Source organism: Amblyomma maculatum, chromosome 1 (assembly GCF_055883805.1).
Source record: "Amblyomma maculatum isolate TAMU_Amacu chromosome 1, ASM5588380v1, whole genome shotgun sequence".
Classification (NCBI taxonomy): Eukaryota; Metazoa; Arthropoda; class Arachnida; order Ixodida; family Ixodidae; genus Amblyomma; species Amblyomma maculatum.
In genome coordinates this window covers 309,169,905-309,194,064 of record NC_139344.1, presented here as the reverse complement: position 1 = coordinate 309,194,064, position 24,160 = coordinate 309,169,905, and the positions used below count along the sequence as shown (strand labels likewise).

At 43.7% G+C, this 24,160-nt stretch overlaps 1 long non-coding RNA gene across 2 annotated transcripts; it reads left to right on the top strand.

Moving 5' to 3' along the window:
* Window positions 1-586: 586 nt before the first annotated feature.
* LOC146207033 (uncharacterized) lies at window positions 587-13,780 on the top strand. Of its 2 annotated transcripts, none has more exons than XR_014704684.1 (3): window positions 587-920; window positions 1,536-1,643; window positions 13,576-13,780. It is a non-coding gene; the product is annotated as an uncharacterized LOC146207033 (long non-coding RNA). The 2 variants fall into 2 exon arrangements; XR_014704682.1 differs by having other exon boundaries at window positions 587-1,449.
* Window positions 13,781-24,160: the final 10,380 nt, after the last annotated feature.

Here is a 24,160-nt window from a genome sequence, read left to right as displayed (position 1 = left end):
ACTTGATCACCTGCACTTGAGATTTTCACTCGCTGTCATGATTTTGACATATGCCACAAGTGATCAATGTGCACATTCTTACTGCTTCATGTTCGATAGCATACTGCTGAAAAGCCGTCCAAGTCTTAATTTTTTCTGTGGTTTTGGGAGATAACCATCTCTTTGGTGTACATTTTGTTGATAGGATGTGCAAGAACCAAGTTCAGCTTTGGGTTGGCGCAGTGGTTATACCGCCTCGACTACTGTTCCCAAAAACGCGGGATCGAATCCCGGCCTCGGCGGCTGCTTTTCGATGGAGGCGAGAAGCAAAGCGCCCGTGTGCTGTGCGATGTTAGAACCCCAGGTGGTCGAAATTTCCGGAGCCCTCCACTACGGCGTCTCTCATAGCCTGAGTCGCTTTGGGACGTTAAACCCCACAAACCAAACCTTTCTTTGGTGCTATAATTTTTTGTCTACCATCTGTAGACAGTGCTGTGGCCCTCACTGAGAGCTGTCATTCTTTGTTGTATACTTTGCTTTTTTTGTGTTCTGCTTAAACTCAGTGTGCATTTTATTAAGTGCTTCATTTCATTTCATTTCATGTCAATGAAACGCAGGAAGGTACAAAAACGTTCTCCTTCTACCTCCAGAAGTGCCATTCTGAGTAGGATGTGCGTGCATCAATAGTTCACAATTCACTTTGGTGTTTGTGGCAAGCAGGCAGTCTGCGACGTACTACTTCAGTGAGAATATTTGACATACGTGTACCCTGGTGGATGTGTCTGCTTGCTGCAACCCATGACGTCTTATCCGGTTTAAGAAAAACGTCACGTCCGGCTATTGTTCTGTGGGTAGGTGGTTGTTTTTAGTAGCAGAATGGCTGGTCGTCGGAGCCGTGGGAGCTGCGTCGCCGTGCCAGCCGTGCGCTCTCGTGTTGTCCGGTACGTAAGCAATTTTTTCTATTTTTTAGATATTTCAGTATGCATGTATTGAGTCATTGCCCGCTGTCTGGAACTCTACATTTAGTTTTCAACTTCCCTGCGCCCGAATGTTCTGTTGACGACCATTGAGCCTGCTTGGCCGGCAGTGGGCCTGAATGCACCCAAGGTATTATAGAAAGTTTCAATCGAAAGCTCAGCGTAGTTTGACACCAAGGAACATGCGGTTAAATACCGTTTATTAGGCCAACCGCACGAAAGTCTCAGTCATGTAAAACACGCCTGACTACCAGTCTTGCGTGCGCCTAACCTGACAAAACAACGCGTAGAAGCAGGAAAGGCGAGGATCACACAGGCCTGTGTGGGAAGCTTTTGTTTCGGTGCACCGCGACGTACTAGCCATTTGTGCGACGTGACCCTTTGTGTGACCCTCATTGTAATGACGCGGTGTAGAATAATGATTTCATACCTCATTTTATGACGGCGCACTGTCAAGTGTATGTATGCAGGGCCACTTTCTAATTACGGCGAGGTATGCGATTTCGCCTTGTACTTGTCTTAATTTCTTTTGCGTGTGTAAACATCGCTTATAAGCTGACGTCTAATATTTGTACGCAGGGACCTTCCTGATATGTGTTTTGGAGTCTAGCATGGGCTCGCTGGTTGCTGAGGTTGAACAAATGGGACTATGAAAGGTGGAGGCAGCATATGCTCCAACGCCACAAGGTGAGCCCTGTACTTAATTTCAAAACAATTGCTGTGCCACCGGGACTGGTCATTTGTTTTAACTTACATGGGGAACATGGCACAGGTCACCAGTTTGCATAGAGCGCATGAAGGATTCGAATAAGCAAGCATCCCTGCAGCTTCCTGCAGCTGCGGTGACCAGCTTGTAGTTCGCAGCCTTTCTTTCTCAGCTGCAATTAATGCATCGCAAACAGTGTGCAATGTAACAGTTGATTCAGACTAAGAAACCCAGACTAGCTCCAAAAACAAACAAATGTTTCCACGAGATGGAAGATAAAACCACGCTATATTGTCTTCTCAATTCGCTGTGAGAAACTAGCAAAGCTGCCTTCTTTAATGAGTAGTATTCCTACACAGATTGGTTGTGTTGCTTTTTTATGCGCGTGACAAAGTTGCTGCAAGAACTTTATTTATTTATTTGGTTACTATCAGGGCCATTGAGCAGCTAAAAACAGTGACAGCTTCTCCGGGCACCGATATGCCTACCAGCTGATTGTGGCAGGGTTGCTTCACATTAATCAAAGCAGCCTAGCAAATGAGGCTCACTGTAGCAGCAAGAATTGTGAGCACGCCCTCGCACTCACTTGCTTTGTCATCTCCTGCATCTTCTGGCGCAGCAGCGCCGGGCAGTCTCTTTCCGCTCATCAGAGATGATCCTTTTATGCCAGGGGTCTTGGAGCACGGCCAGCGAAGCTGCGTGATGCAGTCTGCCCAGCTCAATTTTTAGCCGACGTTTTGAAAGCATTACCACCAGCCCTAATTTCGAACTAAAATAAGCTCGGACTTAGTACCCAGTTAGTACGCATTCATTTTTGATAAGGCGTTGACCACTTAATCTGCATGAACTTTCATTTGACATCACTATGCCTTCAAAAGCAAGGAGCCAGACGTCCTGCCTTTTCTTTTATTTCCAAGTGTGCTTTTTTTTTTTCTTTTCTTTTTTTGCTGAGGATTATAAGTGTGGTATTTAGTAACCGGTATGTCATTTCAGTACCTCTCTCCAAGTGATCCTGAAACTGCTTTTGTCCGGCATTCAAGCGGAAAGGAGCACACGTTGCTTTTCTTTTGCAATAATGGAAGGGCTTGGTCTGGGAAAAAGAAGTTTTGCTTATTTTTGTTCATTTTATCGTTATTTATTGTACTTTGTTTCCTGTTGTTTTGTTTTCTGGCTCCTCGGTCATGAGAGAAAAGGCTTTGTCAATGCGGCCCACGTAGCAATATGAGTTTGAGACCGCTGCTCTATGCCCATAATGGCGTGGCTATCAATGGATATTTCATAATGAGTTTGTCTGAGGTAATTGTCAAGCAAAAAACTACCATATGCCACTGGTCGGCCCGGACCCACAACCTCCGCATCATGGTGTTAGAATAGAAGTGCGTGAGCGGGCTGCTCTGCACCGAACAGTAAGTGGCGATACCGATGCGCTGATTTCTGTAGGCTGCCGAGAGACTGCGTTGACTGTTGGTGGCCGCGGGTTCGCTGGTTGCCGCAAGGAATGGCAGTCAGTTCTCAACTTTCGCTGACGCCCCCGCTCCACGCCTTTCTTCGATCATGGTATATTCTAAGTTGTAATGTAATGTGGAAAAAACGTGCATTGTTCTCCACTGTGATACAGGCTACATATTCTGCAATGAAAAATGTCAGCTTTTTTCGGTGCGAAAAGATGTCGAACAGCTTCAGCTATGGCGGCCGGCATACCAAGATAGGACCGAGCTATACAGTCACTGTTTGTGAGGGGCATTTGGAGCCCAGAGGCCGGATTACGCACCGCTCTCAAAATCGCTCTCAAGTTTGAGAGCGTGACGTCAAAATGACGAGGCTCAGACATGTGAAGTGTGACGACATCACGGCTTTAGCCAATTACAAGCAGGCTAGGGTGCTTAATAGCAAAGCCCCACCCCGGAAACTTTTATTTGCACGATAAAGGGGCCATGTGCAAACATTTTTCCTGAAAACGCAGCGAATAAAAGTATAAATGTTCTATTTATCTAAGAAACATTGTTCGAAGCTATAATACGGCAACTAAAAATAGAAGCATTTTCAGTATTACAATTAAATGTGCGCCTAGGTAACGATTTTCGCCGCGAGGGTCAGCTGACGACAGCGAGGCGTGAACATGGCGGCCTGCAAAGAAACAGCTGATTTTCCCGTCTAGCTGCTGCTTTTTACGCGTAGTTTAAAATCGAGGTCCTCTGCGGATGTTGTTAGTTGCCGGAAAAATCTGACTGAAAGCAGTAAAGGCTACGAACCTGCAGTGAACAGCTTGGTGAAAGTGTTTGTCACGAAAATAGCTTGCTGAAGAGTGTTTTTCATCAGTGCTTACCAGCGATGACAAGAGCGACGAGCGATAGCCATGTAATCTAGTGTTGTTTCTTTGGAAAATACAAGAGGAAAATGAAGGCTACACTATTACTTCTACCGATAGATGGAAGCTGACAGTATAAGTAAAGTAGGTGTCAGCCGCTATGCAAGAGCTCGCGACTGCAGTGCGGGAAACGAGATCCGACGCACGACCCTTCACCACTGACTTGTCGTGCAAGCCACAGTGACTCGCTGCTGTGCTTCGCAACCAGTTGACTTCAGGCACATTGGGCTCGGTTCTTCATATTGCGATTGATGCTGCTGCTGCTCCATTCCGTTGATGTTCAGTAGCTGATGTTCTGTGTGAGGTACAGAAACCGACGTTTACGCTCCGTTTTGGCTTGTGCAAGAGAAAGAAAGCACTTTTTTTTTTTAATTGTCACCGAGGCGAGAACGAGTTTGTTCTACCAGACCTTTAGAGGCGATAAAGGTAGGCCTGAGCAGGGATGTCTAGTATGTTGCATTTCGCGCAGCGGTAAGAGTGATGGTGTTGGTCGCACATTGTTGCAAGGCCTCTCTGACGGTGTCATAGTTTCTGTTCGTGCTAGACGGTGTCCACTCTGTCGGCAGGAAAAGCAAGCATATCATGCATGTGATGCCGCGAGCGAGCTCGAAATCGGCTCAATTTCTGCGATCGCACTATGACAACTAGCTTTCAAGTGCCTTTATATCCATCAAAGAGTCTTTAGTGTTTCAAAATATGTTCATTTTACACACATTACGCATTCTCTTTCAATATTGTGTGAATTATGTACAAGCCTTTTCTATTAAAATGTCAGTTTGAACAGAAGATGAATTTTTTTGGTTATTTGTTGAAAAGACTTAGAAAATAAATGCCAATGACAAAAGTAGCTGTGCAAAATGTGTATATCACACATTTATGGCGTAGTCATTTATTGGATGCTTACAGTTTAGCTTCCTCTACTGTCTTCAAGCTGTTTAGCATTCTTTTTGACAGTGTTGCACATTTTATTAGTGTAAAATAACCTTTATTCACACATAGCCCCAGCAATGCATTTGTTATGATTGCAGTTATTTTATTGTCACTAAGATTTTTGTCATTCAGCAGTCATTCTGGGCACTGAAGCCAAGTAAAATGCACTATTCTCCTAGCAGCTGCTACAGCAGAGCAGCAGCTACAGCTTTGTTATATCTGATATATAAGCATTTTGTATACTGCACCATGCATACAGTACCTATTTGTATAGGTAGCTTCAATATGCAATGGAATGGCTTCTTTGGGCCTAGTCATTTATTCTCGAATGTACATGTCAATGTTGTATGGTCAATGTATATCAAGGTGCATGTGCTTATCTATATGCTGCCTCTTTTTCAGTAAAAACACTCAAGTGAAATGCTGCTGCCAAGAAATAAGTGTTTCTACTGAATATAAGTGGCAGTAAAAAAAAAAAAAAAGATCTTTGTTGGTAGTATTTTCTGATTACAGTCAGCATCATGAACATTTACTGCCTTGCTGTAATACTGCACTTTTCAGTTAAAGCATGTTTACACCACAGTGACCACAGCCAACTGTACCAGGCTGCAAGACGGTAGCAGAGAAGAGACAGCGAGCTGGGACTGGGATGGCTTGGCGCTGGTGTAATCAGCCATGACTTCAGTGGGTAGTTGCCGTCTCATGGGTAACCAAAATATGACATCCACTTAGGCCCATCTTTTGCTAATCTCAACAGCTTTTGAGCATGCTTTAGCACTCAATTGAAGATCCATACTAAGTAGCCCACAGCCAGAATCGTAAACATTCGCAGGAATGCTGACAACGTGTGCCAATGCTGTTTAGGCAAGCATCATTGTAAGGACAGCCTTGTAACTTGGTAGTGATGATTACCTGCATAACAGAAGCACCCCGATTTCTTAGGCAGCAAATAAATTTAAACACTATAAATATTTGTCTCCTATTGCTTTTGCCATGAACAAAATTTCACTGCAACATGTATTCTTTGGCATATAGCCCGTCTCAGCATATTCAGGAAATGTATCTCTTGCCGAAGCCGAAATCTAAGTCAGTCTCTCCCTGCAAGGCTTGTTTTCAAAAAAAAAAAAAAAAAAAAAAAAAAAAAAAAAATTGTCCTCAGAAAAGACTCCCGGTCTTTGCAGAAATGAAAAGAAGCAGGCGTTTTTACGGCACATTCACTTTCAAGCTGCGAATGTGTCGCAGGCAGGGAGCGTGACAAATGGCCCGAAACCAGTCATCGATGAGCAAGGCGCGCTGGACAATCAATAGTCCTTCATCCTGTGCTTTACATATAAAGGGCAGGTATACAGAACCCGTTCGACAGCTCTCGCTAGGTCATTTTGAAGACAGCTGTTAAAAAACAATGCACGAATGGGAACGAGACCTTTTGGTTGGGAAAAAAAGCCTTGCAGAGAAGCCGACTTACAACAAGTGGTATTGCACACATCAATGCATATAATCAAGATCATTCGATCACCAACACGGGTTTTTAGATCTTAATCAGGAAAAAGACGCAGGTGTTCAGCAGACCTTCGATCACCTTTCGGTGCACAGGAATACCGCTATCAAACATGGTGTCGCAGCGCTGGCAGACAAGGACAAGACACACAACTGCACTGAACTTACAACTTTATTTTGGACGCTTTTGATTCGCGCATATATAATTAACAGAAGGATGAAATGAAAAGAAGCAGGCGTTTTTACGGCGCATTCACAAACGCTAGACGAACGCGCCGTGGAGGAGGCGTTGGTCCGGCGGGGCAGCCAGGGTCACGAAATGCGCGTGTTCGCGTCGCAGATCTGAGGTAAACCAGGCACAATACAAGTTTACTATGATCTTCAGAACTCTTCGGCAAACACACGCAGTCACTAACAAAATCTACTCACTATTGTGATGTTCACAACGTGCGTAGAACCCCTTGCCTAGCGACTTGTTTCCGTATCCTTGACGGCAATCATCGTTCCGCCCGATGGCTTCCGCTACCGACGCACTGCGTGATGCAAACGATCTTACATTCCCTACTTATGTTGGAAGCACTGTATAATCGTGGTTGGAAGCCTCCGGTAGCAAAAAAATGCGGTGCGCTTGCCGCCGCGGTGACGACGCACGCGCCCGCAAGCCGCCATTCATCGATGTTCGTCGGCAATCGTCGCGCAGTCACTACACTTTCTGCTTGTTCCCGAGTTGAACAGAGCCGGAGCAACTTGTCCGGCAAGTCAAACGCGTGCTCGTGCTTCATTCTTCGCTGTGGATCGCCGATACAATGCCTCAAAGCGGCGCATCGCAATTTACGCGGCCGCCATTTTCACTCTCAAACGTTTGAGACTGCTTCTGTCGCTCTCAAAAAAACGCTCTCAATTGGCGGCCATATTTAGGTGCTCAACGTCATCATTTCTTTCGTGTTCATGACGTCTGATGACGTACACCGGTGACGCAGAACTGACCGGTCAGAACTGACCAATAGGACATAGGCCTTTGAGAGCGATTTTGAGAGCGATCCGTTTGAGAGCGGTGCGTAATCCGGCCCCAGGTTTGTGTCCAAAACATGGATGACAGAGTTAAATGGGTATGTGCTACAAAGCGTTGCTCGTTGCTAGCAAAGGAAGCGGTCCCCACTATATTCTCTGCCGGCCTTCAGACTTCGAAAAGTAGAAAGCGACCCACTGAAAGGCAGCCCTAGGAACCGAAAAAATAGAAGATCGTCAAACCTTGCGTAGAAGTGTGAGGTGAAGGTAGCACGTGCTTCACACGACACTGCGTGGGCATGGGCCTGCCCAAAAGCCGGGTGCGGCTCAGCCCACGGGTCGTCTGGGCCGACTCGTGAACATTTTTGCTGGACCCGGGGTGGACTTAAACGTGCGGGCTCGAGCTGGATTTGGGCTTGTACACAGAGAGCCGATGTCCGGTTTATAGTCACTTTGTCAGAGTAAAATACACATCCGCGGCGTCGCAGCAACGAAACGGATGAAATAACTATGGTACGCTCCGAGAAAGAGGTTTAGTCTTCATAGCTTATTTATTTACTTGTTACGGCACCGCGGTGGCTTAGTCATTAAAGCTCTCGAGTACTGAGCTGGGATACCCTAGTCTGATCCTAATTGGGAGACAGCATTTCGGTCGGAGCTGAAAGCATGGCAGGCATATGCTTATAGATGACAGTTTCATTGAGGAACCCCATGTGGCCGAAGTGATCCGAACGCCTGTGCTACAGCATCCTCATACCTTGAGCCGGTTGGGGACCATTACTCCAGACATAGCTCTTTTGTTTTTGTTTTTGCTGTCATGTACACTTTCTTTTTTTTTTTTTTTTTCGTTGTGAGAAAATTCAAAACCAAACGTAGGTATGGTTTTCATTTTTAGCTGTTGATTGGAATGTCTCATAACAGAAATAGCCGCAAAGGCTTGATAGAGTTTAGAAATCTCCTTGACGTTGAAATAAGATAAATCTTGAATGAGCAATGTTTAAATGAGTCAATTAATGTCGTAAACAATTAGACGTGCGCCGGCCACATTGAACGATTCAAACGAATATATGAAATTACTCCCCTCTGTGACTGAAGAGCAGCAGTCAGACACCGCTCTTGCATGTTTTAAAGCGTAAAATGCCATGTGCGGGTTACTCTAGTGTGGTGCAGCGTGGCATTCGCCTAATAAATTAGAGTAGCGCTGGATGAGGCTGTTTAAGCTATCAGCGAGCACAGACAGTCTGGTCTGCGATAAGGTGCTTCCGCATATGATCAGTTTTGTATACCACTGGAGACTAGGAACTGGAAACCTCATACAAACCACTGGGAAGGGCCAACGTCTGAACGCTTTATGAGGTTTGGCCTTTTCCAAGGTTGCTGTTCAACACTCGGGACGCCTCAGCCACAGATACAGTCTTGCTGCCGCAACGGCGCCATCTTTCTCGAAAGGGGAAATTGGAGGCGGGGGGGACCTCCTACATGCAGAATCAGCGAAGAGCATTGCAGCCAGAACACAAGCCGGCCCTGGCGGCGGTGCGATAAATATAGCTATGATATAACAGCGCCTCTCGCACACCACGGGGCGGGCATGCCGCCTGAGCTTCTTGTCTTTCTTCTACCACCGTCGCCTCCAGTTCACAGATACATTAATTCGGGAAGACGTGAAGACTACATACGCATGCAATTGGCTACCTTGCGTTTCCTCGAGATTTTAATGTTATATTTTGCTGCACGCTGTGTCTAAATATTAAAGCCTCCTCACAAGAAGTCCGATTACTTTCTTCTTCTTCTTTTCTTTTCTTTTTTTTTTCTTTTTATTATTATTTTTTTTTTTTCGGGGGGGCCCCTCGAAAGTTTAGGCTTGGTGGGGAAGGAGGAAGCCGCTGTGGCAGTGTAAAGGGCAGCACACGAGGAGCTCACTGACTGCTGGCGTCTCACAGTCTGGCACACACCTGCGTCGATCGGCGTCTGTCTGCGTCCCATTGTCGGGGGCACTCCCGCTTCGAACCATGTCGAACGCACCACTGCGCGCCGTCGGCAAGACGAATTGGAGAAGCTTAGTGTAGATGGCTAGCGAGGATTTGGTCTGGGCCACACCGTCTGCGTCGCAAGGGCCGTTGCGCGCTGTCGGCCAGACGAAGGGGATGACCGCGTGGCCGGCTTGAGGGTACTGACCCAGGCGGGAAGACGCCGGGATTCACTTGAACCTTTTTGTTTCCCGATGGCCCGACTTGGGCTGCTGTCGCCGTCTGGCCAAACACCCCGCGTTCCTTTCCGGTGGGGAATTCTTGTCACAATAGTTGAAAGCAGCAGCTCTCGCGTTTGTCTCGTTGTTGCCATCCTTAACAGGGGACATGGCTCTTAAAGCTATTTTTCCTACGTTTTTCAACAAATTTGATAAAACCTGGTATTCTGATTTAGTTTCTTGCACTGATTTCAAATATATAACTATGTTTCCAATTGGCCAATTAGTTCAAAAGATAAAATGAAATTGTTCATAATTTGCGAGAACAATGAAAAAATAACCGCACTACAAAAATTCACATGAACACTTTGCTAGGTACTAGAAAGCATAACAAATACAATGTTACGCGCACTTTTGTATAACAAATATTAGCAATGTTATAGCAGTGTAAAATTCACTGCTCCAAATGTGAGTGCCTTCCTGCCTGATTTAGAGCAAAATTGAAAACTTTGAACTGCTATAACATCGCTAATATTTGTTAAAAAAAAAACAAATACTCCTAACATTGTATTCATTATGCTTTCTAGTACCTAGCAAAGTGTCCATGTGAATTTTTTGTAGTGCTGTTATTTTTTCATTGTTTCTGCAAATTATGAACAATTAATTTCATTATCTCTTGAACTAATTGTCCAGTTCGAAAAATGGTTGCATGCTTGAAATCAGTGCAAGAAACTGAATCAAAATGCCAGGTTTTATCAAATTTGGTCAAAAATTGGAAAATAATTTTAAGAGTCATGTCCCCCCTTAAGCAGAAGCGAAATGCAATACAGCTGACATGTTTCGTGGTGTGTTTGGAGACTGTAAACGGCCTAAACTAATACATTCTTTTTCAGCTAATTTCTAACAGTCTAGAGTTATCATGGGAAGACGAAAGAGTCACGCTGGCCGTACTGCCCGAATCCGTGAGTCTCAGTGCCTGTCGGAGGTTGGGCACACTACGAGCAGTGGCGTGCCGCGCCGGCGCGGCTCGTTCATACACAACTCTTCAGACACCACGCTCCATATCATGTTCTACTTGGCACTTGCTGTATTTCATTTTAAACAAGCCAAAAGACGAGACAGAGAATAGAAGCGAACGAGATGAGGCTGGCTTCTGTGTCTCGTCTTTTGGCTGGTTTAAAATGAATGATTACCAACTCGCCCAGTCGTTAACCTTGTTGCTGTTACAGGGCATTCCCACGTCTGCTGCTGTGGTTTAGTTTAGCACTGATGAACGCTGTCTATGTTGGGATACATGCAACATAAATAGCTTGAAAGTAAAAGATTGCACAGCCATTATTGTAGCTAGTTTGTAAAGCATGGGATGCATAATGTGGAGGTCTCGGACCTCAAAGGTGGCATGTTTCTTGTTTTTGTTTTGTTTTCCTAGTTTGCAATGAGTTATTTCTCATTTGAGAGTAGATACACTGCTAATTGCCATTCATCACCAATGCAGATTTTGTTTTTATTAGTTAATTATATGCTTTCCTCAATTTTTTCCTTTTCTGCTAAATAGAAGAACATGAGCCTCTCATAGCCTGTGTTGCTTTGGGACATTAAATCCCATAAGCCAGACCAGCATGAGCCTCGTTTCTGGCAGTCTTAGATCTATTTCATTGAACCTCTTTGTTAATAATAAGCTTGTCAAACATACGTCAGACAAAAACATACAGTATTATGGGTGTGACACCATGAAGGTGTCAATCATTAGAAATGTCACAAGTGTTGGGCAGGCATGGAGGGCCCATCATTAACATGTTAAAATTAAGGAAGCTCCGGTGCCACTCAAGCGAAAACATGAGAAGCCACTGACAGAAAGCCATGGAGTAGGGCATCTGAAGGAGGAAAGGGCAGTCTATCCTCACTGAAGTTATTACTGATCAGTGCCTGGGAAATTTTATCAGAACAGGCATGGGGATAAAAAAAATTATATGCACAAGATAGGGAGTGGAAATGTGCTGCTTATTCATGTGAACTCCGAACTAGTCCAGTGGTGCTTGAGCACATCACAGTGGTATAGTCCACATTTCTCAGGCTAAAATTGTCATGTTTTTAGTCGAACTTATCATTCGGGCATCAAGTATAGAAACAAGCATTGCATTTTCTGCTAGTTTGTTCCAAATTGTTGCTAAGGTCATTTGTGTTATTTTAAACATCTGTACATGTTTTGGCTGTTAGTCTTGTATTTTCACCAATGCATTGATCTTTGAATAAAAAGGAATCAAATAGGTTATTTTGGTATGTCAGGTATAAAAAATTCAGCTAATAAAATATTTTGACTTTAGAAACCTGCTCCAAAACAATTTGAATGCTTCAAAACTCCCGTTTCATAGTTTCAAAGTGCTCGAGCCTGCTTCCACCTCTCCAAGTTGGTTTGTGGTTCAGGTCATTATTGACAGTTCTGCATGACTGAATTGATGTCTTCAGCTTGGAGTTTTGGGGAGGGTTGCATCCATTGGGAAGAGTGAAAAATGCTGGCCGAAGATAAGGAACGCTGCATTATGAAAATTCCGATTCCTATTGGGCAACCATCTCATGGATGATGGCACTTGAAAGCATTTTGACTGGAGGTACTCGCACTGCTTGGGCTAGGCCAGTGCAGCACTTCATCTTACAGGAGCATATGCACCTAATTTTGGTCGCATTTTGCTTGTTAACGACATGCAAAACATTACTCTGTACAGATCATCACCTGGTTTTTATCTTCAACCGCTAAACAATTTATAATTGAATTTTTGTCTTATCTGTTTCAGGGTGTCTATACTCCATTAACACACTGAATGTTAGTAGTGCTGCTACTGCACTTAAAATCAAGTGTTGGTCTCTGTTTGCAATATCTTTTAGCTGCTTTGAGAAGTATGATGCTCATGGACAGCCTCCTTAACAACATGAACTGGTGTATTTGTGATGAGGACCATATATCAAAGACAGCCAGAGGTTTTATGATGCTAGCATTGTAGCAACTGTTGTGGTGCTGTAGTTCGGTGAGGGATTTGGCCATCTTGTGGTTGTTGCCCGTTTGCTGTGGCCACCCTCAAAGTAAATAGCTATGGTCCTGTCACATAGTTTGAGAACTTCTTGTTACTTGTATGGAAATTACTGTTTGGCACAAAATGACTTATGGCTGCCATCATGTGCATTATAGAGGGCGAGCGACTACATTTCGATGGAACAGTTCCTCATTCTTTTTCACAGCCCATAGGAAGGATTTCGCAAGTTTAGAAAAATGAAATGTTCACAGCTGAGTCAGTCGCAATTCTGGAATCATGCTGTGTAGTCGACAAACGCTACAATCCGAGAGCAACGCATGTAGTCTAATGAACAGTGCAAGCGAAACTTCTTGGATGCAGCAGCAAATGAAAATGTGCACACATGGTTTTCAAGATGTCTCAACGTTTATTTATATGCTTCACAACCAACCAAAGCCCGCACGCTTGCGTTATACCAAAGCACAATCAGCTGTCTGTTCTGATGTCTGCGGCCAGTGTTGATTACTTCATATCAGTTCTTTACCACCCATGGTGTCCATTTCTGCTGTGCATGTGCACTGCAGTGATACATTGTCACACGCATGCAGAGAGCACTAGTACTGGCCTTACTTAGGGTAACCTTTTTGCTGTTTTGGCTTTTCTCATTCTTGAGCTATGCTACAAGGGTGCACACTTTTCTTTTTGTCTGGTTCCTTTGACGAGTCATGAATTCAGCATTTGTGCTTCTTTCCTTTTTGAGGGTGTAGTGACCATATGCAAATCCACTATTAGAATATATGAGCTGCTGCATTAGCGCAGTCCTGCTTTTTATTTAAATTTGGTACGTCTCTGAGTTTCTCTGGGTGTTTTGTTATTGTTCTGAGCTTGCATTCTTTTGTTTTTTCGCCCCGTGACAGCCGATCCTGCACGTAACTGATACTAGTCGAGAGATCACAACAGCTGCCCACCTTTCAAAGCATGGCATTCCCTGGCCCAAGTTGACTGCTCCCTGTGCTACTGGCTCAACAGTGTACTCACAAGTCTGCACTTCACTTACGAGCGTAATGGCAACACACACACGTTGGCCATAGCTTCTGTGTCAAAATAAAGTATTCCTACTTATGTGCCTTTTCATTCATTATTAACGCACATGATTGGAGTTAATAAACACTCCAGTGCCAAAACACCATGTTGACACACTCATTTATGTTTAGACTGCCTACCTTCTGCATTACTTCCCTTTTGTAACCTACCTAGAAAGGTAAGTATTTACTGTATGTGTCATAGAACCACATGTATTTGCTATTCCTTTTGAGACGGGAAATAATCCGCAAAACCAGTGAAGTAAGAAAAGTTCACAGATATGTTTCGTAGACAATTTTTAGAGGTAAGCCCGATGAAGATGTTTGAACTGCAGACAGGGACTGATGATAAAATGGCAAAGTGGGCGGTGTTTGTTGAATTGCATAAGATTGGTTTAATTCAGTATTTTGCAGATGAGCAGCAACTTTCTTAATTGCAATGCCCTTGTCTGTGGGATACTTACACCCATACTGTCACCTCATGTAATGCTCAAACATTTGGCAGTGCTAATCACTTTACTAAAATATTGAAATCTTGGCCCTTCAAAGTGAATTGTGTTCAATAGCGAGGTGACATGCTTGTAGCAATGAGATTCTAACCTTGGATACCTGCTTAATACACTATTGCTGTACCTCTATGCTACTGGGATGGTGAGGCAGCATACTAACAAGGCATAAAAAGAAGCGTGTGCTGTAATTCTTTTACATGTAACAATAGTTGAAGCCCTCGCCTAATTTAATGTGACTGCATTAAAAGGCCATATTTACCAAAAAAGGCAATTTGAGCGACAAGGATGAGTGGCAGATAGTATATGACCAGATGGATTGGTCTGTGATGTGGGGACCATGGTATGGTCCAGCTCCTTTGACATGAGAAAAACTCGTTGCCTTTCAGAATCCCAAGTCAGATGTGTGAGTTGGGAGTTCATTTACATAATGTGGTAATTAGTAATTTTACAAATTGGTATGTGTGATAAAAGTGCCAACTAATATCGGTGAATCAACAAGTAGCGAACTAAATGTACAGGGATGAGGATACAGGAGTCCTAAATGCTGTGGCATGTTTTCCTTAACAGCGGTGCTGAAGTGCCCCCGAAATATTTGTTGCATTTGCTCAATTTATGTGTATTTCAGTTTCTGGTATAACCTTTCCCACACCTTTAACCTTTAGGCACAGTAATTGTAAGTAAAATCGGCAGTTAAAAAAATAGCATTGTCAAGATGACAGCGTTCCAAAAAATTGAGAAATAGTAATTAAGGTACGTATAGCAGCAAAAGTTGCTACACTGTACCATCAGCATACACGTGTGATCCCAGCCATTTTCGGAACCATAAATGCAGTATTAACATCAGTAGTTTATCAATTCAGTTTCAGACTATCCTCATGTTTGACAAGATTTTAATGATGAAACTTTCAGCTTAATGCCTCCAGTAGCCTGAGTATTCTGAAGCATAGCATTGTTGCCTTACTTAATTACTTGGCACACTTTCCAATTTTGCAGTGAGAAATTTGCTTAGCTTAAAAAAGTGAAAAATTTGGCAGTACTCTGTCAGGGACGAAGCAAGCTTTTGGAAAAGGAAAATAGAGTAAATGTGTCTGAGTGGACACCTCATATGTGCACTGTGAATGAAACTAATGAGCAAGAAAAAAAAAAGCATATGCTTTCAAGCAAAGTATTGCAATGCTTAATATTACATAGAATTCCTCCTGGCATACATAGATTTCATATTTCAAGTTGCCAGTTTCCATCATGCAAGGACGACATCTGCTAGTTTCTATACAGCACCTTTGTGCTTTTGCACTGGCAAGCCATGTTTTGAAGAGAGGGTACCTTTCTAAGTGGAGTCAGCTAGGCTTAACCTGATTTCCATGAAATATATATGGAAGGGTGCTTAAACCAGATGCTATCAGGCTTTAAGTATACCTGCAGGTAAGGGCCCTGCCAACTACTATTTTAAATAAAGAAAATTTGATATATCTACAACAGATGTTTGGTTTGGGCTAGTTGGTAGCAGTTTCTTGAAGACATAGCGCAAAAAAGAGACGGGGACAACACAGATGTAGACAGGACAGGCGCTATCGAAGCGATGAGGTTAACACACGAAATGACAGGATTGCCCGCTGCAGGAGAAGATAGGAAAGAGCCCAATGTAGGAGAAATATGATGCAACAGATGTTTGGTTTGGGCTAGTTGGTAGCAGTTTCTTGAAGACATAGCGCAAAAAAGAGACGGGGACAACACAGATGTAGACAGGACAGGCGCTATATCTATGATATATCTAGTCGTCACTTAGTGTTTGTCATATATACTCCCTCAAGCACAATTAATAGTGGTCTAATCGAGCTGCTTGGTTGATACTAAAAATGAAAACGCAGCACTGACACCAAACATGGACGGGCTACTGCTCAATTAAAACGCCTGGAGAGAGTGCAACGTAAGTCAACTTAATCGCTTTCACTTCTTTCTTGTCGACTGCGACGTAAAGTATCGGCAGCACTTGCGTAGTGGTCACCTTTACAAACCAAGCATGCTATGCGTCTGGTCATCGACTGGCAGCTGTCGGCCGGCGCATCGTCGCCGTCGATTCTCCCAGCGACGCCACGCCCTCCGCGGCACGGATTCAGCCCTCTTTCCAGTTTGGTCGTTAATGGCCATCAATTTTCGCTGATTATTGCACTAAGCAGGTAAGCCCAGCTCTACTAATTGAGCACGTAAATAAAATATTTTATCGAGTTTAGTTTACAGCGCAGCCCTTTGGCAGTCGCGTAACCGGCGAAGCTAATAAAGAGCACATCAGAGGATGGAAAGTTCGGCGATTCACTCTGATGCATATCTTATGCACTGGATTTGTTAGAGACCAACATGGAATAATTTGAACAAATTGTTCGATATAAACGGTCATTTGGCTGCTGGATATACCATTGCTTGTAAATCGGGCCGCGCAAAATATATAGTAAAAAAATTTACTTCTTTTTCCACATTCTATGTTCACAACAAACATGCATAACCACGCACTGAGATCAAGCGCCACATGAAAATTCGCGCTTCCACTTCAGTTCGAATAATAGCTCTCGAGGTCAAATGTTCGAATGAGTCGCGTTACATATGCTGTGTATGCGAGGTGGGTACGTGGTGGACGAATTAAACTGCACTGCAAAAGATGGTTTGGTTTGGTTTATGAGGTCCCGAAGCAACTCGATCAGGCTATGAGGTACGCCGTATATAGTGGGAAAGTGGGAAGCTCCGAGAATTTCGACCACCTAGCTGGGTTTTTACCGTACCGCGCAGTACACGCGGGCGCCTTGTTAGTTTTCGCTCCCATCGAAAAGCAGTCACCCCAGTCAGGATTGAATCCCACACCCTTGGACACAGAAGTCGAGTACGCCAACTGCACCAGCACAGCAGGGGGGGGGGGGGGGGGGGGAGAGAGAGACTGCAGAAGACACTGTTGCGTTGTTGGGTGCTTGGTTTTGCCCGCGGCTGCTACGTTTTTGTGACATGGCCATGCAGTCCCGTTCACCTAGCTTCCACTGGGCCATTTCAATCTCGACCTCCTATAAAATCGCAACCATGCAATTCCTGGCACTAAGTCGCCTCCTGGTCGAATTAGCATGGCTTACCCTGCTCGAGTCGCCAGACAGTTCGTGTATACACGCTGACCAGCAAAGACGTACGGGATCTGTTGGCTCTTAAATGATCACAACGGTGCACTGCAATGCCGATCGACGCCAAGTACACGCTTACGGGCGGCATGCAATTCGTTGCAGCCTCCGCTGCTGCTGGTGCGAGTCGTGAAAAAAGAAACTATGCCGGGACTGCGGGCATTGCAGAATTAACATGCAGTTTCACGGGTTGGTTCGGCTGGAGGCTTTTATTTTGCCCGTGTATGCGGTGCGATTTTTGCGGTGGTGTGGAGCAGGCAATAGGTAACACGTGGTAACAATTAATGAAGCAGGCGCTGGTATATAACTGATAATACTTTTGAACTAGTTATGCGCACTAGCGCCTCATTTACTAACAGCTATAGGATTGCTGAGGTCGCAATTATAATATCTATATCAGTTTTTTAAATTTTGGAAACACCATTATCGTCCCCGCTTTTAGCACATGAATTTAGGCCGCGCATGGCAGAAAACGAAACCTCTCGGTCGAGGATAATTTAGTGCGCGCGTCATATATATGTACGGGCGTACGTTGTACGATCGCTTCGCTAGTCATTCCTCCCGGGCGCTCCCGAACATTATGAAAGGAGTGACACCCGCAGCGGTGCGTGGCGCGTATTCAGCATGCATGACTGTAGCATGGCGATTTGCGCTCACCTGCTGTATAGTTTCGGTTTCGCCTGTGTACGGCCGAAACTACCCGAGCAGGTTGCGTAGATGGCAGCGTACTGCTCCGAAGTTGTCACTTGCTCCTTCGTAGCGCCCAGGAGGGACGGCAAGCTTCGAGAGCAAGGTATACCCGCACATATGAAGCGGGCTCATAAGAGAGCCAGGTCATAGCCTCCTCTATTTTTTCGAAAAAATAGAGGAGGCTATGGCCAGGTACGCGCTCGATCATCACAGTGGTTTCCATTTAGCCCGCGCATCAAAATTTCTTGCGCTAAATACGCCAACAGAATTATGTTTTGGGAAATTTTACACTGATATAGATACTGACATGGGCGTCGGCATGACCCCCTGCATGGTGCCAACAGATTCTTATTCACTGAAACTGCATTGTCAGAACACAATTTGTTCTTCCTAGAAGGACAAACTCGTGGAAGTTTAAATTTTGGGGCTTGTGTTATTAAATTAAGGAAAAAAGTATGGGAGATGGAATAAACCCCACCCTTTACAACCCCCTTTACTGATACATTATCACCAGGTTTGATTTGGTTGTTTAATCTGATGCAAAAATTCATAAGAATAGCAATAAATGGACAGCAGAAGACAATTAAGTAGTTCAGTTTGGTAGTTAAAATCTTAAGGGTCACTGTATCAAATGCTTTTTGAAGATTAAGAAAAGGTAGCTAATTTTATTTGAGTTGAACATGCCCATGCTTCTCATTTAGTGAATCCGTATATACAAAGCATTCCTCATCACCTGATGGGCCAGCTCATCAAGACACTTACAGTAATTGCTTAACTGTGGCTGCTTCCTCTTTGTATGAAATAAAAAACTAACTTGAATTTGAGGCAAAAATTTCTAAGAAAGGAAAAGGCGCGAGTACTGAGTCATCAAAAGTGCCTTAAAATTGAGATACTCGCTTAAAATCAAGAGACTTAGCTGCAGTATATGCAGCCAAAGAAGAAACAGAAAAAGGCTTTTGAAATGTCAAAACAAGTGATTTTAATAGCACCCCCAAAATTCAGCAAGAGTACTGGGCAATTTTAGAGTGTATGGTTAAAGCAGAATTCATTTTACCTAAATTTAATACTCAACTTGGCTGTTCTGCCAGTGCCAAGTTTTTATAAAAAATTGCAACACTCAGAAGCACAAAAAAAGCCTAGCCCTGAAGGCTTTTGCTTTCTTTTCTAGAATGCATTCATACCTTCAGTTAGAAATGTTAAGAGAAGCACGATCAAAAGCGACCATTCAGAGCTTCATTGGAACTATCCAAAATATAAGTTATGAACTGCAAAATAAAACGACCCAAGTTTAAGGTCTAATTGTGTTCTTTAAGTTTTGCTCCCAGCTATGCTGGTCCCTGTAGACCTTTCCTCAACTCTTTAAACTGTACTTCAAGACCTAGTAGAAGCAGTAGTAATAAACTTTATTTGGCTACAAAAATGAGTGCCAAAGAGGTTTGCAACTTGTAGAACCAGAGCCACCTGTCACTTCGACGTGGAGGACTCCAGCCAGGTACACCAATTAAAAGGAGTCAAGATGAATGGGGGACTGAATGGCAATGGTGAAAAGGAAAAGCAGTGTTCTAGGTTAATGCAAATGGGAGATATAGTAGGGACAAGATGCTTTAGGTGGAAACGGTAAAGAAAGAAATTCACTGCGAGAAGGAGGAAGAAACTTTAATGACACGGAGTATAAGGCACCGAAAATGTCCTGAGTACAGGTCACCAAAGCCAACCAGTCCATCAGCTGATGCAAGACTAGTCAAGCCCACCAGGTCGGGAAACAAAAGTGAGGAAAATGAAATGTGCCGGGATGGTGAGAAAATTTGTTCCCATTTTACGTCTGACATGAAATTTAGTGACAGAAGAAAGGAAGAAGTGTCAAAAGAAGAATGAGATAATCTCGAAAATGCCTGGAAAGCAGCTTCATTCATCAAATTGACAGGTTGAAAGAAGCCGGCTATCCGGAACATGGTGTCATTTTAGTTGCTGAAGGAACCTAAACAGCAAGGAAGCTATGCCTAACACAGCGGACAGAATACAACAACAAAATCTGGTTGCAATACCCTATCTGCACAGCATATCGCACGATTTGAAACGAATAGGCAAAAAAGTAAATATCGAAGTAGTTTTTACAGTTTCGGAAAAGTTATCGAAGCTTTGTAGGATCACTCAAACTTGTGGTGTGCAGCGACGCACATGCAGCATAAAACACCAGACTTTATTTGTACCCTGCAGCACAGGTGTGGTGTATGAGATCCCATTAAGCTGTGGGAAACGCTACATTGAACAAACGGCTCTGAGAACACAATTATACCTATGAAAAACTTGCAAAAAAGAAACATCTGCGAAGGAAACGTTGCTTTGCACTGCAGCAGGTGCACAGGTTGTATTCCCTGGCTTCTACAGGGCTTAAAGCCAGGGGGTGTGTCAGAGACCCCCCCCCGTAATATTTAAGAGGGGTCCGAGATCCCCACAAGCTTGAATTCAAGCATGAGGACTGTAAGAATACAAACCAGGTAACCATTGTTTTGTTCTTGTCAGTGGTGTAATTGGAAGATTTCTTCTCTATCGTTTCAACAGTTTCACATTGAGTATTAATAAAAACCAGAGATGGAGAAAAATAATGATTTCTCCCCTTTGTATAAAACAATTTGCAAAACAGGCAACCAGCCACTTTCTCTATTTCCCTTTCCACCAATGCTCGAATCACTACAGACCCCCTCCGATTGAGCCAGACTTTAAGTAATGGGCTTCACAAAACAAAGATTATTGGTAGAAGCAACAAGCAGATTACAAGAGAGATTCTGGAGGAAAGAGTCATCAAACAGAATAAGGGCTTGTGCGTCAGTGCACCTTCGATAATGCTCAGTGAAAAAGAACTTGAGATCCTGTAAGTAGCGCAGGTTTACTCAAAACGCTTAGTATGTTATATCTTTTCTTGTGTGGCAGTTTCCGGTTCTATATCTGGTGGTTTTTAAGGCTAACGACACGACTTAATCCTGCTCATTCATACTTTACATTTTGACAACAGAAGCCCATATACAGCTCAACCTGGCTTTTTCATTTGTCTTCATCGAATGTTTAGCGGTGAGGCATGTGCTTACTTCACTTGCGTTTTGGATTTTTGTGATTTCTTGTTTATTGTTATTTTTTTTTTGTCAGTGCTTTGTTAGGAGAGAAAACTGGTATATGTGTATATGACGTTTTGACTTCGGCTGAGTCACATGTTATGAAAATGTGCATAAATTCCTCCGTTTTCCAATAAACCTCAGTTTACAGTCGGTGCTGTGTTCATTTCCCTACCTCTGACCACATGTATCTCAATCTCAAAGACCTCATTCCAATAGTAACGTGCACAAGTATTGATACAGTCATAAAATTATTACAATGAACAAGACTTTGCTGTCAACCATGATGAACTTGACTTTCTGCAACATCTAATGTCAAAGTGAATGTGATCGCTCCTTCTGCTTATATGCTTCACTTATTATTAAGGAGATTACTAAGTTGGTTTAGACCTCAAGGCAGAATATTAGTTTAAATAGTTTAGTCACACAAACAAAAAAACACGGAAAAGAAATTGAAACCGAGCTTTTTCTTGGTTGAAGCGCCGTACAGAGGAAGAAAGTAATTATATTTACACAGGTGCAAGCAGGCTCAAGCATTTTAGAACAGCTCAGGGAGCAGTAATAAAGTAACTTCAGAGCAGCTTTGAAGCAATAAAACGAGAGTTTTGGAGCAATCACATTATGGCTTGGAGCAAGGTTCTAGACTCGCTTTTAATAATAGAATTCTAGCTTCCTCACTTAACTCTTTGACTGTCGAATATTTCGGAAAAAAAAAAAATCACCTCCAGTGTCGAACTATTTCAAACGCTATGCATTTAGCGCAATACCCGTACTGCAATACCCGTACCCGTAATGCCGTGGGACGGCATGCGGCCGCAGCACCTGTACGGCAAAACCAGTCAAAGGGTTAAATAGCAGCAAATGGAATGCTGCCTTCTACACTTCATAACTGAAGATCGTATAACTAAGAGATTTATACTGTTTTGTAAGATTCAAAGGTGGACTTCACCACTTTGATGCACTCAAGTATTGCCACTAGTTTGAAGTTCACATCAATGAACAGCACATTTCTGCTTTCTATCTTGTGCATATTCTTTTTGATCCTGCGCCTGTGCCGATAAATTTCTGGGTACTGGCCAGTAACGCCTTCAGGGAAGATAGGTGGCACTTTAAGTATAGCCTTTTTCCCCTTCAAATTCATTAATTTATGGCCCTCTGTGGCTGCTCAAATTATTGCTTGAGCTATATTAGTTTCAACACACTTGCGATAGGCCCTGTATGACCTTCCAACACTTTTGAAAACACATTTAGTGACTGGCACCTAAGTGGCATCACCTCCATAAGAGTTCCAAGTGTGCTTTTGTTTGTCGTAGGCATGAGAGGCTAGATGGTGAAGCACCTGCTTGTATTCACAGCAGAATCGCTACGAACAAACCGTGTAGTTCGTTGCAGATGGACAAGTTTCCAATGGCTCGTAGTCATCATCGGCCAGACTATACCAACTGCAAGGTGAAGGCCTCTCCCATACTCCTCTACCTGTGCTAGCTGCATCCACTTTACTCCTGCAAACTTTTTAACCTCATCCGCCCACCTAACTTTCTGCTGTCCCCTGCGACGATTTGCTTCCCTTGGAGTCGTTTATTACCCCAAGCGAACATCGGTTGTCCTCTCTACACATTACATGCCCTGCCCATTTCATCTTCTTGATTTCCACTAGAATGCAATTACCTCGTTATTTCTCTAACTCACTCTATGCGCTTCCTATTTTTTAACGTTACACCTACCATTTTTCGCTCCATAGTCATCTGCGTTGTCCTCAACTTAAATAAAACCCTTTTCGTTAGCCTTTGACGTTTCAGCTCCATAGGTGAGTAAGTGTAAGATGCAACTGCTGTATACCTTCCTCTTGAGCAATACCGGTAAGCTACTAGTCATAATCTGAGAATACTTACCAAATGCACTCCATCCCAATCTTATTCTTCTAGTTATTTCCCTTTCATGATCTAGATCTGCGGTTACTACCTGTCCTAAGTAAACATATTCGTCTACCACTTCCAGTGCTTCGCTACCTCGTAGTAGTTTGGTGCGCTTGCTTCACTCGCTGATCTCATTTCCTTCACCACAGGCGATTCAAAAGGCCGGGAGTAGGTGCTATATCAAGTGCACAGAACATTTTCCGTAACGAATTCTTCAAATTTGCTTATAAGCAAACATTATGCTGCATACTTTTCTAGTATATTAAAATTTTATACGTATTAGGCTCGGGTGAGATGCATTACACCTCTGCTACCGGTGTGCTGCCATCGTTTTGACTACACCAGCCACATAACCTGTATACAGAACTCACAACAGACCATTGCCCAGCTGCACTTCTCATAGTCGCCTAACTTAATTGCCTCAGATTGCAGTTCTTGCTGTCAATACCAGTAATGGCCCACTGAGCGGCAAAACCGTGCTCCACGAAATTTAACATCAGGACGTTGATGCAGTCGAGTTGGAGCAATTTTGGAGCAGGGAAAGCAGGCTGGAGCAGAATGAAGCAAATGGAGCAGCACTTCCACCCCTGCATTTAGGATGGATGCAAAATCTCACCTTCACCGCTCAATTAAAACATGCAGCGATACGCCGCTCATGCAGACGTGTATCCGTAAAACAAGCCACCACTTTTGCGACGTGCCTGGGAGGCCGAGCCGAGCCGCCGAGCTGTGACGCAGCATTGTCCCATCGTCCGGAAATGCGCACATGCAGCGGCAATCAGTTTCTCATCGAGCACACACAGTCTTCGCCTTGCTGTAAAGCTCTACCACAACCAGCAGAATGAAATACTGACTGTTTGATACAGATAACCCACTCTGTACGCAGCACGCAACGATGAACGTTGAACCGGGGCCGATGACGCACCCAACCGCGGATGAAAAAAGCTTTGGTCTGAGCCATTTCTGAGCTTTGGGCAGCTACGCAGCGGATAATAAGTGGCCGAGAGAGGCCGTTAGAAACAAGTTAAACTATTATTATA